The sequence below is a fragment of the Urocitellus parryii genome, chromosome 13 (assembly GCF_045843805.1).
Source record: "Urocitellus parryii isolate mUroPar1 chromosome 13, mUroPar1.hap1, whole genome shotgun sequence".
In the NCBI taxonomy this organism is placed as follows: Eukaryota; Metazoa; Chordata; class Mammalia; order Rodentia; family Sciuridae; genus Urocitellus; species Urocitellus parryii.
In genome coordinates this window covers 38,706,801-38,720,550 of record NC_135543.1, presented here as the reverse complement: position 1 = coordinate 38,720,550, position 13,750 = coordinate 38,706,801, and the positions used below count along the sequence as shown (strand labels likewise).

Genomic DNA, 13,750 nt, shown 5'->3' with positions numbered 1-13,750 from the left:
TATGCTATTACCAGAAAAATTAAATTCTAAACCTCAGATTTAGGTTTCCCTTGTGGGGTTCATCCTGAGTGCACTTGTTTCTTTTTCAGTTGGTTTCCCTTTCCTATTCAGTGTCCTCAGAGAAATCAGCATCTTCAGGTAGTTTGCTAGCAGATGCATTAGCACTTGAGGCATGAAGTCAAAGTCCAGCATAGAGACGGAATTGTCAAATATGGAACTGGTAGATGGACTCCAAGTCACCTTCATTGTGTGGTCTATAATCTATTTGGATTTGTAGTGTCATCAAAAGCTTTAGTTTTTTTTTAAACTAATGTGAGTATGCATGCATACACAGAGACAGTAATCTTTCATGTACGAATGCACATGTTCCATCACGTCAGGTGTATGCATTTATCTTTCTGATTTTCTTCCATTTATGTACACAACATTCTGCTGCCTAACTTGTGTACACATGATTGAATTACACAGGATAGAAAGTCCTAGGTGATCATGAACACTACTTTCTATACATATACAACATGCTTCTCTTAAACAGGGGTTGACAGCAATTACACAACTACTGGGTGAACTCACAAAATGAGGATACATGTTCTCATTTTGTTTTTGCCTTTGCAAATTAGTTGTCACATGAACCAGATTAATATACACCAGGACCCTGGAGCCACAAAATCTCTCAAACAGCTTGTATTTGGTTCTGAGATATACTATAAAAGGTTACTTATTTTGTAAAACCTATATATCATGTTTACCATTCTAGTTACACTTTATTTTAGCTGATAGTGAAAATCAGTTTATATTTCCTGAGCACAAATACTAGCTGAAGTTAGAGCAAGGTGGTTCAGGGTTGCATGGGTGTGATGGGAGAATGAAATGGATACAAAATTTGCCTTGGACAGAAACTTCTCTCTTTTGATGGTGGTGGAAAGGGGAGCAATGATGACTCTGGGTACATTGATAACTTCCTTTTTATTACAAAAACATGAATCTATTTCTTTTTATTTTTATTATGAGAACATTACCCACTTAATTTTTGCCATAAAAGAAATACATACTTTATAGGAAAAAAAAGTGCAAATAAACATCCCAAAATTCACCTCAGTTTAAAGATATACCTGGATTAGAGCTGCACCATGTATTAAATGTAGTTATCCCTGGGGAGGGATTACTAGTGTAGTGATTTTATTTTTATGGTTCCTTTGGAGAGAACCAGAGAGTTGCTTTAAAAAATGCCACTGAATTAGTCCTATGTGAGAGAGAAAATGTAAAATACTTGAAAAAGAAATAAACAAAGGATCCTGAAAATCTAGACAGAAAGCATTCTGATCGTGTCCCCCAAGTTCTTAATTTATTTTCCCCTTTAAAGAGCCAACCCAGGAAGGGCAGGACAGCACAGGGTGTTGCCACACACACCAGATCACCTGGCTCTACCAGGCTCTGTCACTGTTTGATAATCCAAGAACAGCTTGTGACTCCATTGCAGCAAATTATCAAATAAGCATACATTTGTATAATTTAAACTACAATACAGTGCTTAAGGAACTTTGGTATCTTTTCTTTTTATAGCTTTTTTTTTTTTAAATCTTAATTGACTATCTGACAACTCATCCTTATCTTTCCAACTGTCATTTCATTTAAAGGTAGACAATCATAATCTAGTTGATTCTACGCAAACTTCATTCCTTCTGGGCTTTTCTTAGATTTTCAGTCTTGGAAAAAAAAAGAAAAATTTCATTGTGAGGAATTGTATATTCACACCCAGTCATAAGACATGCTGGAGAGAGATCTATACCTTTTACCTAGCTTCTTGCAGAGGTTATATTTTGCAAAACCACTGTGAAATATCAGAACCAGGATCTTGATGATATGGTAAGAGATACAGAACATTTACATTGCCACAAGATTGCTCATGGTACCCTCTTCTAATTGTACTGACTTCCTAACTACCCCACCTCTTCCGTATCATCTGATAACCCTAATCTGTTCTTCATTTCTTAATTCTGTCATTTTAAGAATGTCCTATAAATGCAGTCACATAGTATGTAACCTCTGGGATGGGCTTTTTTAGCTTAGCCTAGTCCTCTGAATATTCTTCCAGGTTATTGTGTGTACAATAGTTTATTCCTCTTTATTACTGAGCAGTATTCCATAGTAGAGATACATGTCAGTGTGCTTAACATTTACCCACTGAGAGAAATTTCCACTGTTTCTGGGACTGCATTATTATGAATAAAGATGCTGTGAACATTTGTGTACAGGTTTCATTTGAACATCCATTTCATTTCTATAGGATAAATGACCAAGAGTGTCATCGTTGGATCATAAGGTAATTTTATATTTGGATTTTTAGAAACTACTTAACTTTTCCATAGTGCCTATACCAAATTATGTGCCCACCAGCAACGTGTGAGTCATCCAAATTCTTGCCAGCATTTAATGATGTCACTATTTTTTTTATTTTAGCTATTCTGATAAGTGTATAGTACTACCTCATTGTGATTTTAATTTCATTTCTCTAACAGCTAATATAGTAGTGTGTTTTTATCTACTTTTCCCCATTTGTATATCTCTTTTGAGAACTACATTTTTACTTGTTTTCTACTTGGATTTCTGGGTTTTTACTGTTGCATTTTAAGTCCTTTATTTTAAATAATATATATATATGTGTGTGTGTATGTGTATATATATTATTTTAAATAAAAAGATATATTTTGTCATACTTAGGATTGAATCCAGGGCCTCAGAGATGCTAAGCAAGTTCTCTACACAGAGTTATATCCGCAGTCCTTAAATACCAGTTCTATGTTGAATATGAGGTTTGTAATTATTTTCTCTCAGCCTGTGGCTATCTTGTTATCCCCTTAATAGGATATTTTTAAAAGCAGAAAAAGTTAAGTTTTATGAAGTCCACATTATCAAAATTTTTTTCCATTTTTGTGTTCAGATTTTAGTTTCAAATCAATAAACTCTTTACCTAATTCTAGATCCTGAAAAATTTCTTTTATTTTTTTCTAGAAGTTTTAATTTTGTATTTTATATTTAAGGCTACGATCAATTTTGAGGGTTTTTGTTTTGTTTTGTTTTGTTTTTTAGAACCAGGGGTTGAATCCAGGGGCACTTAATCACTGGGCCACATCCCCAGCCCTTTTAAAACATTTTTTTTTTTTTTTAAATTTTGACACAGGGTCTTGCTAAGTTGCTTAGGGTCCTGCTAAGTTGCTAAGACTGGTTCTGAGTTAACTTTTATAGAAACTGTAAGACTTAGTTCAATTTTGCTTTTTAACCTATGGCTGTTCAGTACCTCTTGTTGAAAAGCCTATCTTTCCTCTCTCTCTCTCTCTTTTTTTTTTTTTAAAGAGAGAGAGAGAACGAGAGAGAATATTAACATTTATTTATTTATTTATTTATTTTCGCTGACACAACATCTTTGTTTGTATGTGATGCTGAGGATCCAACTCGGGCCTCATGCATGCCAGGCGAGTGCGCTACCACTTGAGCCACATCCCCAGCCCTATCTTTCCTCTTTACAGAGCTGCCTTTGCTTCTTTATTAAAGAATCACTGGAGCATATTTGTGTGGGTCTTTTTCAGGATCTTTTTGTTTGTTTGTTTGTCTGTTCCACTGATTTCTCTGCCAGTTTGTTTGTTACTTTATCCACATAATACATCTTAAAATTTGATAGAAGGATTCCTCCCACTTTATTCTTTTTTGGTGGGGGGCATACTGGGGATTGAACTCAGGGGCATTTGACCACTGAGCTACATCACCAGACCTATTTTTATTTTATTTAGAGACAGGGTCTCACTGAGTCGCTTAGCACCCTGCTTTTGCTGAGGCTGGCTTTGAACTCACGATCCTCTGGATTTTGCCACCCGAGTTGCTCCTATTACAGGTGTGTACCACTGCGCCCAACTCCCACTTCATTATTTACAAAATAGTTTCCATTTTTTCTTGTTCTTTGTCTTTCAAAGTAAACATTAGAGAAATGTTGTCTATATCTAGAATCGATTCTGGGATTTTGATAGGAATTGTAATATTTAATTGATTCATTGATTTGGGGGAAATGACATCCTTACTATTTTGAATTTATTGATCCAGGAACACAGTATTTAGTATTTTTATCTCTCCATATATTTAGATCATTGATTTCTTTCAGCTGGATTTTGTAGTTTTCATCAAATATTTATCAGACCTGTATGTGTTTTATTTTATTTATACCTAAGTGTTTTAAAGTGATTATTAAGTGGTATTATAATTTTAATTTCAGTGTACACATGTTCACTGATGGAAAAGAGAAAAACAATTGAGTTGTGTATATTTATCTTGTGTTCTGCAACCTTGCTGAATGTACTTGTTAATTCTGGTTCTCTTTCAATCATCTACCTATCTATCCATACATTCATCTCGATAGACAGTAGATTTTTGGAAATTTCTACATAAACATCACATCCTGAAGCCAAGCACAGTTTACTGCTTTCCTTCTGATCTATGTGCCTTGTATTTTCTTTTCTTGTCTTATGGCCTTACTTAGATCTTTCAGCTTTATGTTGAATGGTGAGAGAGGGCGTTCATGAATGTTCCCAATCTTAGAAGCAAAGTAATAAGTTTTCATCATCAAGAATAATGTAAACTGTAGGTTAGATATAATTTTCTATCTAATCTTTCTTAGATTGAAAAAGTTCTACTATTTATTTTACTGAGAGTTTTCATCATGGGTGTTGAATTTTGTCAGATGCTTTTTCAGTCTCCATTGATGAGATCATGTGATTTATCTATCTTTAGCTTATTACTATGGCAGTTCACACCGATTAATTTTTAAGAATTGAACCGGCCTTGCATCTCTGTATAAACGACACTTGGTCATGATTACTAACTATTTACATATATTCCATTTGTTAATATTTGATTAAAAATTCTTGATCTGTATTTACAAGAGATATTGGTGTGACATTTACCTTTTGTGAAATTTCTTTGGTTTTGATATTAGGGTAATACTAGCTTTATGAACTATATTGGTGTTTCTTTTTCATTAACGTTTAGAGTAGATTTTATAATATTGCTGAATCTCTAATCTAAATATCTGGTAAAATTCTCCAGAGAAATTATCTGGGCTTAGAGATTTCCTTTCTGGGAGGATATAAATTATGAATTTAAGTTCCTTAATAGTTGTAGAGCTATTCAATTATTTACTTCATAATGGCATACAAACTGCCATTAGTTGTAGAAGTTCATATTTTTAAAGGAATTAGTCCATTTCATCTAAATTGCCAAATTTACTTGTGTAGAATTTATAATACTCCCTTATTATCTTTTTGACACTTGCAAGAGTATAGTGACATCCCTTGTTTAATTTTTAATATTTGTAAATTGTGTCTTCTCTACTTTTCTCATTGTGTGTATTGCCAGAGGTCTGCCAATATTATTGATGTTTTTGAAGAAACAGCTTTTGTTTAATTGATTTTCTCCATTTTTCGTTTTCATCTTCATTGATTTTTTGCTCTGTGTTATTTCTTTTCTTAATAATTCTATGGTTTATCTTGCTCTTATTTTTCTAGTCCTGAAATGGGAACTTAAATGATTGGTTTGAGACATCTCTTTTCTGATGTACGCATTTGGTTCTCTATATTTCCCTCTCTGCATTGCATTACTCCTATGTATCCTGCAAATGTTACATTTTCATTCAGTTTAACATATTTTTATTTCCCTGAGATTGCCTCTTTTTCTTGTTTATATTTAAGGTGTATGTCGATAGATGAGTAGATAAAAATATTGTGGTATCTGCATATCGTGGAATATTACTTAGACAAGAAGGAGATCCTGCCATTTGTGATAGTATGAATGAAACTGGAGCACATATGTCAAATCAGATAAATTGGACATAGGAAGAAAAATACTTAGTGCTTTCACCTGTATGTGAAATTTAAGAAACAGAAAAGGTTAAGGCTTACTCTTTGATCATATATTATTTATAAGTTGTCAAGAGTTTGGAGATGCTCCTATTATCTTTCTGTTATTGATTTCAAGCTGACTAGATGTGTTGGAGAATACACTGGGTATGATTTCAATTCTTTAAATTTTTTGAGACTTATATTGTGGCCCAGAATATATTATGTCACGATATATTTTTTTCTGGGAAATTTAGAAGAATGTTGGAAAGAATGTATTCTGTTGTAGTTTGGTAGGGTATTCTCTAACTGTTAAATATATCCTGTTAGATGATAGGGTTATAAATTTCATCTGTATTCTAGCTGATTTTCTTTCTGTTAGTTCTATCAGTTACTGAGAAAAGGGTATTGAAGTTTCAGTTATATTTGTGGACTTGCCTTTTTTCTGATTTTAGTTTTATCTGTTTTTACTTCATAAATTTTGTAGTTGTGTTTTTAGCTATGTACGCATTTAAGACGTCTGTGTTCTTCTTGATAAATTGACTTTTTATGATTATAAAATGTACCTGTCTGTCTTTGGAAATTGTCTTTTGCTATGAAGTCTATATTATCCAATATTAGTACAGCTAGTCCTATTTTCTTTTGATTGATATTTGCATAGTATCTTTTTTTCATTTTTACTTCTGACTTGCTAATATTGTTATATTTTAAAGTAGGCGGTATATAATTGGGTCACGTATTTTGATCTACTCTGTAAATCAATCAATCAATCTATTTATCTATCTATCTTTCTTTATTTTCATTAGAGTTTTATGGTTATGCATAGTAGTTGGGTTCATCCCAACAAACTCACACACGCGTGGAAATCGATTTCAGTTCATGATTCCCCCTTTGCTCTCCCCCATTTCCCTTCCATCCTCCCTCCCTTTTCCCATTTTTCCTTCCTCTAGTCTACTAGACTTCCTTCAGCTTGTCTATTAATTTGTATTTGGTTGGTTCCTATGTAATCTTACCCCACCCCTTTTCTTTATTTTACTTTGGCCTTCACGCATAGGAAAGAAAACATTCAAACTCTGAGTTTCTGAGTTTGGCAAATTTCACTTGCAAGATATTCTTCATTTCCATCCATTTCTGCAAATGCCATAATTTCATTTTTTTTGTTAATGGCTAAGTAAAACTCCATTGTATATGTATGCCACAATTTCCTAATCCATTCATCTATTGGTGGGCATCTGGATTGCTTCTATAATTTAGCTATTGTGAATTGTGCTGCTATAAACATTGATGTGGCTGTGTTGCTATAATAAGTCAATACAAATCTCTCTAATGATGTATTTAGGCCATTTAAATTTACTATAATGAACGATATATTGCAGCTTAAGTCTGCCATTCTATGTTTTATTCATCTTTCTTTTCTCTGTTTTCTTTTATTGCTTAATTGAACATTTTTTCCCTTCTTTGTATTTTGGATTCCATATGATTTACACAGAGTGTTTCTGAGTCTCCCTCAAATCCTTTTAGGTATTGTATTGTATGAACATAAATTATTACAATCTGCTTATTGCTTATATTTTACCAGTTTGAGTGATGTGTTGAAATTTTACTTCTCTTATGTCCCTTTAGGCTCCATGTTTATAATCAGTTGACTTAAGAAGGTACACTGCAAGCACGTAGAACCATGTTAGACAGTATTATAATTTTTCTTCAATCATAAAACAATTTTAGAATCTTGAGGGAAAAGAAATCCTTATGTATACACCTGTATTTTTACCTACCGTGTTCTCATTTTTTCCCTGCTGTTTCGATGTGTGGTCTTCTACCATGTCCTTTCTGTTTAGAGAACTTCAATAAACCATTCTTTTAAGATAGGTCTTCTGGTGATAAATGCTCCTTGGTTTCCTTCATCTGAGAATGTCTTGCTTTCTCTTTCATTCCATGGATTACAGAATTCTAGGTTGGAAATACCTTTTTTTCCTAGCATTTGAAAAATGCTGTGTCACTTTCTTCTAAACATGCATGGTTTACAATGAGAAACTGTTGTTATTTGAATAGTTTCCCCTGCTAGATAAAATCTAATTTCTTTCACTGCTGGTTAGGTCTTTCTTTTTTGTCTTAGTTTTGGGAATTTCGATTAAGCTGTGTCTTCTTGGTATGGTATTTGCTCAGGTTCTTAAATCATGGATTCATGTCTTTTGCCAAATTCGGGCTTTTTTTTTTTTTTTTGGCACTGGGGAGTGAATCCAGGGGCGCTTAACCACTGAGTCACATCCCCAACCCTTTTTAGAGATTCAGGCTCTCATGGAATTACGTTGGGCTTGCTAAATTGCTGATGCTGGCTTTGACCTTGTGGTCCTCCTGCCTCAGCCTCCCGAGCTGCTGCGATCATAGGCATGCCCCACCACACCCTGCTCAGGTAGGGCACTTTTGAGTCGTTATTTCTTGGAGTACTTTTCAGCTCTTTGATATTTCTCCTCTTTTTCTTGGACTCCAATGACAAGTACGCTAGATATTTTGTTTTAGACGCATATGTCCCTGAGGTCCTGTTTATTTATTTGTTTTTTCAGCCTATTTTCTCTGTGTTGTTCAGATTTGGTAATTTCTTTCTATTGTTCTGTCCTCAAGGTTGGTGATTTTCTCTTTTTCTTTTGTGCTGCTATTGAGTCCATATGTTGTTTTTCTTTTTTTAAATTTTAGTTATTATATTTTTTCCAGTTCTGAAATATCCATTTTGTTTTTCTTTTTGTTTTCATCTCTTTCTTTGATGGGACTTTCTCTTTTCACTGGGCTCCTCGGTTTCATCTTTTTCTTTTCAAGTGTTTTTGTAATTGCTCATTGAAACATTTTGATACCACCTGCTTTAAAGTCTTTGTGACATAATTCTAACATCTCAGTTATTCTGGTGTTGGCTGGTGTTGGCAATTATTGTCTTTATTTATTTTTTCATTCAGATTGAGAGCTTCGTGGTTCTTGGACTGTTGAGCGATTGTTCCATTGAAACCTGGTTGCTTTGGGTACTTTATGATGAGAATCTGGACTCCGTTTTAACCCTCTTGTTATCTGAGTTCCTCTGACACTGTCCAGCAAGGGCAGGAGGGAACAGTGGTGTGCAACAGCCAGGTTCCCCACACCCACTCTGTTGAGAGCTGTGTAGAGGAGACCTCCTGCTGTGAGATAGGAGTGGAAGTCCTATAAGATCTCTACTGATGAGATGGGAGGGGTGGCTTATTACTCCATTATAGGTAGCTTTATGTGTTGTCTCCACCTTCCACTGCCAGGAGGGAATTTATTCTTTAGGCCAATGGCATATACGGCTACTGCCATCTGTCCTGACATTCCCCAGTGCTGTAATAACCTCTGGTTATCAAATCCAGGCAGGTTACTCTGTGTCTTTCTTGTAACACTTGCCATTAGTTCTACTAACATTATTTCATCTCTTCTGATTTTTTTTTAACTGTTCCTAGGAATATAACAAAATTTAGAGGTCCTTCCATAATACTACTGGCTGGGAAACTTGGGTGCTTGTTGGGATAGCTTCGTAGGAGTGGAAAAAACAAAATTATACACAGAAATCTCAATTTCAGGCCTGCCCAGAATATATGTGGGGAATGAAGGCCTACATAAAAGATTCAGTTATGCAAAAGCTATAAAGCAACAACCAAATTCTTGGAAGCATATTCAGTTATTTAACCTTGATGAGTGATCTTTGTAATGACAAGAAAGAAAAACATGCTGCATATGTTTTGTCTATGTATAAAAGTCAGTAAAATATCCAAGATGACTGGATTTAATTATTTTTATTACTATGTGTATCTCTGCATTCTATTGAAAGATCAGTGATGTTTACATAAATAATATCATGAAGGTGTACACAATTCATAAATGTTAATATTTATCTCCTAAAAGTTGTTTTTTGTAAGTTCACTTTAGCAACATCATGTTGTTCTGAACATATGTTGTTATTATCAAGATTTTGACATAATCTGTGTTCTACTGACAACCTTTCTAGATGTACATCTGTATATTTATGCTTCCTGTATATATGTATATTTTTTTTAATTCAATTTGGTTCAACTTTGCTGAGACAACAGCAACCAAATGGTCGATCAAAAATTTAAAGCAATACTTAGACCAGACTTAGATCAGAAAATTAGCACAGATTTTAATATATCACCTTTAAATATTGCAGTGGTTTTGCCTACTGTGAATTATTATGTGGTGTATCAGTTGGGGGGGGTTATATGAAAGAAAAAAAACAGAACAGGAGGGGTGTGTGTGTGTGTGTGTGTGTGTGCGTGTGTGCGTGTGTGTGTGTGTGTGTGTGTGTGTTTGTGAATCTCTCTCTGTCTCTGTCCCTGTTCCTGTCTCTATGGATTGTTCATAGATGGTAGGGGCAAATCTCAAGTCCATAATGGGCTTTTTAGAGGCCGGAACTCTCAGACACAAGCTGAAGATGTAGTCCACAGGTCAAGTTCCTTTTTCCTTCTTCCTTTCCCTCTCAATCCTCCTCTTAGTCTTCCTTTTCCCTGTTCCTTTCCTCTTGTCCTTTCCTCTTCCTTTTCTTAAGAGTATTTTACTGACGGAATCCAAACCAACCAGATCCTTCAGATAATCTTTCTTGCTTCAAGAAAACCGAATGCAGACTTTAATCTCATCAACAAAATACCTCCACAGCAACGCTAGAGTGTGGTTGAATAGCTGAGAATTATAGCCTAGCCAACTTGACACATTAAACTTGTCATTACATGCAGCAAGTATTAAACATATTTTGATTTAGTCATAGCATAATCATATATGCTAATCATATAGCACTGTCTCATATTGAAATTGTCACCATCCCTCAAAGCAACAGCTATAGTATATAAGATTAAACATAAATTCACATAATTTTCATCAGGCCAGAGCAAGATTTTTCATTGGCACTATTGACATTTTGGGCTGGAAAATTCTTTGTTATGGATTGTCCTATGTGTTGTTAGCAGAACCTGTTTCTACCCAGCAGATAGATGCCAGCAATAGCCCTCATCGTTGGGACAAACAATGCTGAAAGTTCTTCAAAGGGTAAAGCTGCCTCTGGCTGAGAAACACTGAGCTAGATGAGCTAGACCCTCATATATTTTAAGAATTGCCAGGTGTGGGTGCAAGCCTGCAATTCTAGTGATTAGGGAAGTTGAGGCAGGAGTATAGCAAATTAGATGCCACTCTAGATGATTAAGTGAGAATCTACTCAAAACAGAAAATAAAGGGTGAGGATGTGGCCCAGTGGTAAAACATCTTTGGGTTCAATCCTCATTCACACACACACACACACACACACACACACACACACACACACACATAATATAAATTGTTTAATATTACAAAATATCCCTCTGCCTCTGACATACTATGAATTAGAATATGAAGAGAATATAAGAAAATGGTCACTTTTCAAATGCAAGATGCAACATCTGACCTGAAAAAAAAAAATCTATTTCATTAGTTAAGGAGGGTTTGACAAGATTATTATTAACTTCTTTTCTTTCCTGAGTACTTCAATGCTCAGTGCTTTGTTTGTTTGTTTGTTTGTTTCTTTATAGAATGAGTACTGTTTACCTATGTTAGATAGTTTTTCGCCCCCCTCTTGACCGACCTCACTTTAGCAAGTGGGAAAATTGAAAATTTATACTTAGCAAAGGCAACAACTGTTATGGGAACCACAAAAGCTAAAAGAACTTGCTTCTTATTTACACTGGTGTTTAGTTGATTTTCTGTGGGTCAGAAGAACTTGAGAGTAGAAAGGGTTCTAGAATTCTGGTATTTAGATGGCTATGACATGCCAGAGTCACATATGAGCAATGAAGACGGGTTACCATATAGTCAGGGTTCTCCCCAGAAACAGATCCAATAGGATGTGCACAGAGTCATCCCTCAATGTATACACAGGATACCTTACAGAAAGTCCCTTATATAAAGTGGTGTCACATTTGCATGTAATCTAGGCTTGTCCTTCCACATACGTTAAATAATGTCCAGATCCCTTATACCTAATATGTTTCAGTACTGTAGCACCATGCTGTTATACTGTATTGTTTAGGGAATAACAAGAAAAAAGTCTACTTGTTCAGTAAGACGCCATGTGTTTTTTAATATTTCCCATCCCAATCCATGGATGCAGAATGGATAGGTACAGAGGGTTGACTGTGTAAAACTTTTGCTTTGGTTAATTTGCTCATGTGATTTTGGAGGCTGGTGGATCCAAAATTTGCAAGTTGGCACACAAGGTAAAGATCAGGGAATTGTCAATGCTCCTTTTTGAGTCTGAAGGCTATCCTTGCTTAAGAGAGGTCAGTTCTTTGTTCTGCTCAGGCCTTCGCCTGATTGGATGAGGCCTGCCCACATGACAGACAGTAATCTGCTTTACTCAAAATTCACAGATTTAAATGCTAATCTCATCCAACACCCACACCCATAGAAATAACCCACATTACATTTGACTAAGTACCTGTGCTTTGTGGCCCAGTCAAGGAAAATTAACCATTATAATAAATTAACCATCGCATAAGATAAACCATCACAATTACCCTATAATAATTTAGTTATTCCTTGTTAACCTAAAGAACTCTGCATTGTGGGCAAACCTAAACTATGGAGTCAGAGAAACTTCATACTGGAGTTCTTCTGAAAAAAACAATTTTTTTTTTGGTAATTTCTTGGACAATCTACTTCCTGGATCTCATTTCTTCATCTGTAAAATAGGCTTAATAATATTCACCTGCTAGGGCTGTTGTGGAGAACTGATTTTGATAATGTATATAAAGCATTCATCTCCAGCTGGGCTTTGGCCTATATTTTCAGCACTAATAGTTTCCTTTCCTTTCTTTTTTTAAATTATTTTTTTGTAGATTTTTTTATTGGTTCTTTTTAGTTATATGTGAGAGTAGAATCCATTTTGACATAATTATAAAATTATTGAATATATTATGTTCTAATTCAGTAAAACTATGGAATGCTTCCCAAATTTGGGTGTTATCCTTATGCAGGGGTCATCCTAATCTTCTCTGTATCTTTCCAATTTTAATATATGTGCTGCTGAAGTGAGAAATCCTTTCTTCCTTCAAGGCTAGGAAATTGAGTCAGGTCCAATGCATGTGGCTCCTGGCATCAACGTGTGCAGGAATCCTAATTTCTAAGCCCCAGTAAATTTTACAAAGTGTGTTAATGCTGGTCACAGTGCATGGTGGGCATGCAGTAGAAGCTAAAATTTTGACTAGTGAGGAATGTAGAGTTAGGAGTCCTTGCTCTTTTTTCTTTGCTATGTACAAATGGGTCAAATAAAACATTATGGATCTCAATGGAGACTTTTTTAAAAATTGCAGATTTGCCATTGATTTCAATTTAGCAAATTCATTCAACTCACAGATTTCAAGGAAAATAAGTGGAGGAGGAACTGATAGGACAATTTGACATGCCTTGAGTTAGTAGGAAGCTCAAGAAATTTCAAGACATTCCTAAAGACCCACTCCAAGACAAAATTTTAGCATGGGAATTGCTTAATAATTTTTGACAATAATTTTTAATCTATGTTTTATTTGCCTTTCTTCACATTCTTTGTGCATTTTGGAAAGCAGGTGCATTACATTAGCTAGCTCAAAGTTCTGTGGAGATGAAAAAGTACACTGCATCTCAAACTTTGTGAATAAATTCTATTATCTTATTCTTCTGTTTTCTTCACTAATTGCTGAACTCCACTCACTTCAGATACTGAGTCTTATTCTCTTTTGTACTATCAAGTCCAATATTGCTGACAAAAGGACAGACTCAAATTTTAATAAATGAAAAAACATTTATCGGATGCCCAAAATATTCAAGGCAACGTTCTAGAAGTTTTG

At 34.8% G+C, this 13,750-nt stretch overlaps 1 non-coding gene across 1 annotated transcript; it reads right to left on the bottom strand.

Annotated features, from left to right (window-relative positions):
- Positions 1-12,856: 12,856 nt before the first annotated feature.
- On the bottom strand, positions 12,857-12,963 carry LOC113191130 (U6 spliceosomal RNA). Its single transcript, XR_003301865.1, has one exon. It is a non-coding gene; the product is annotated as a U6 spliceosomal RNA (small nuclear RNA).
- Between the last annotated feature and the right edge of the window lie 787 nt (positions 12,964-13,750).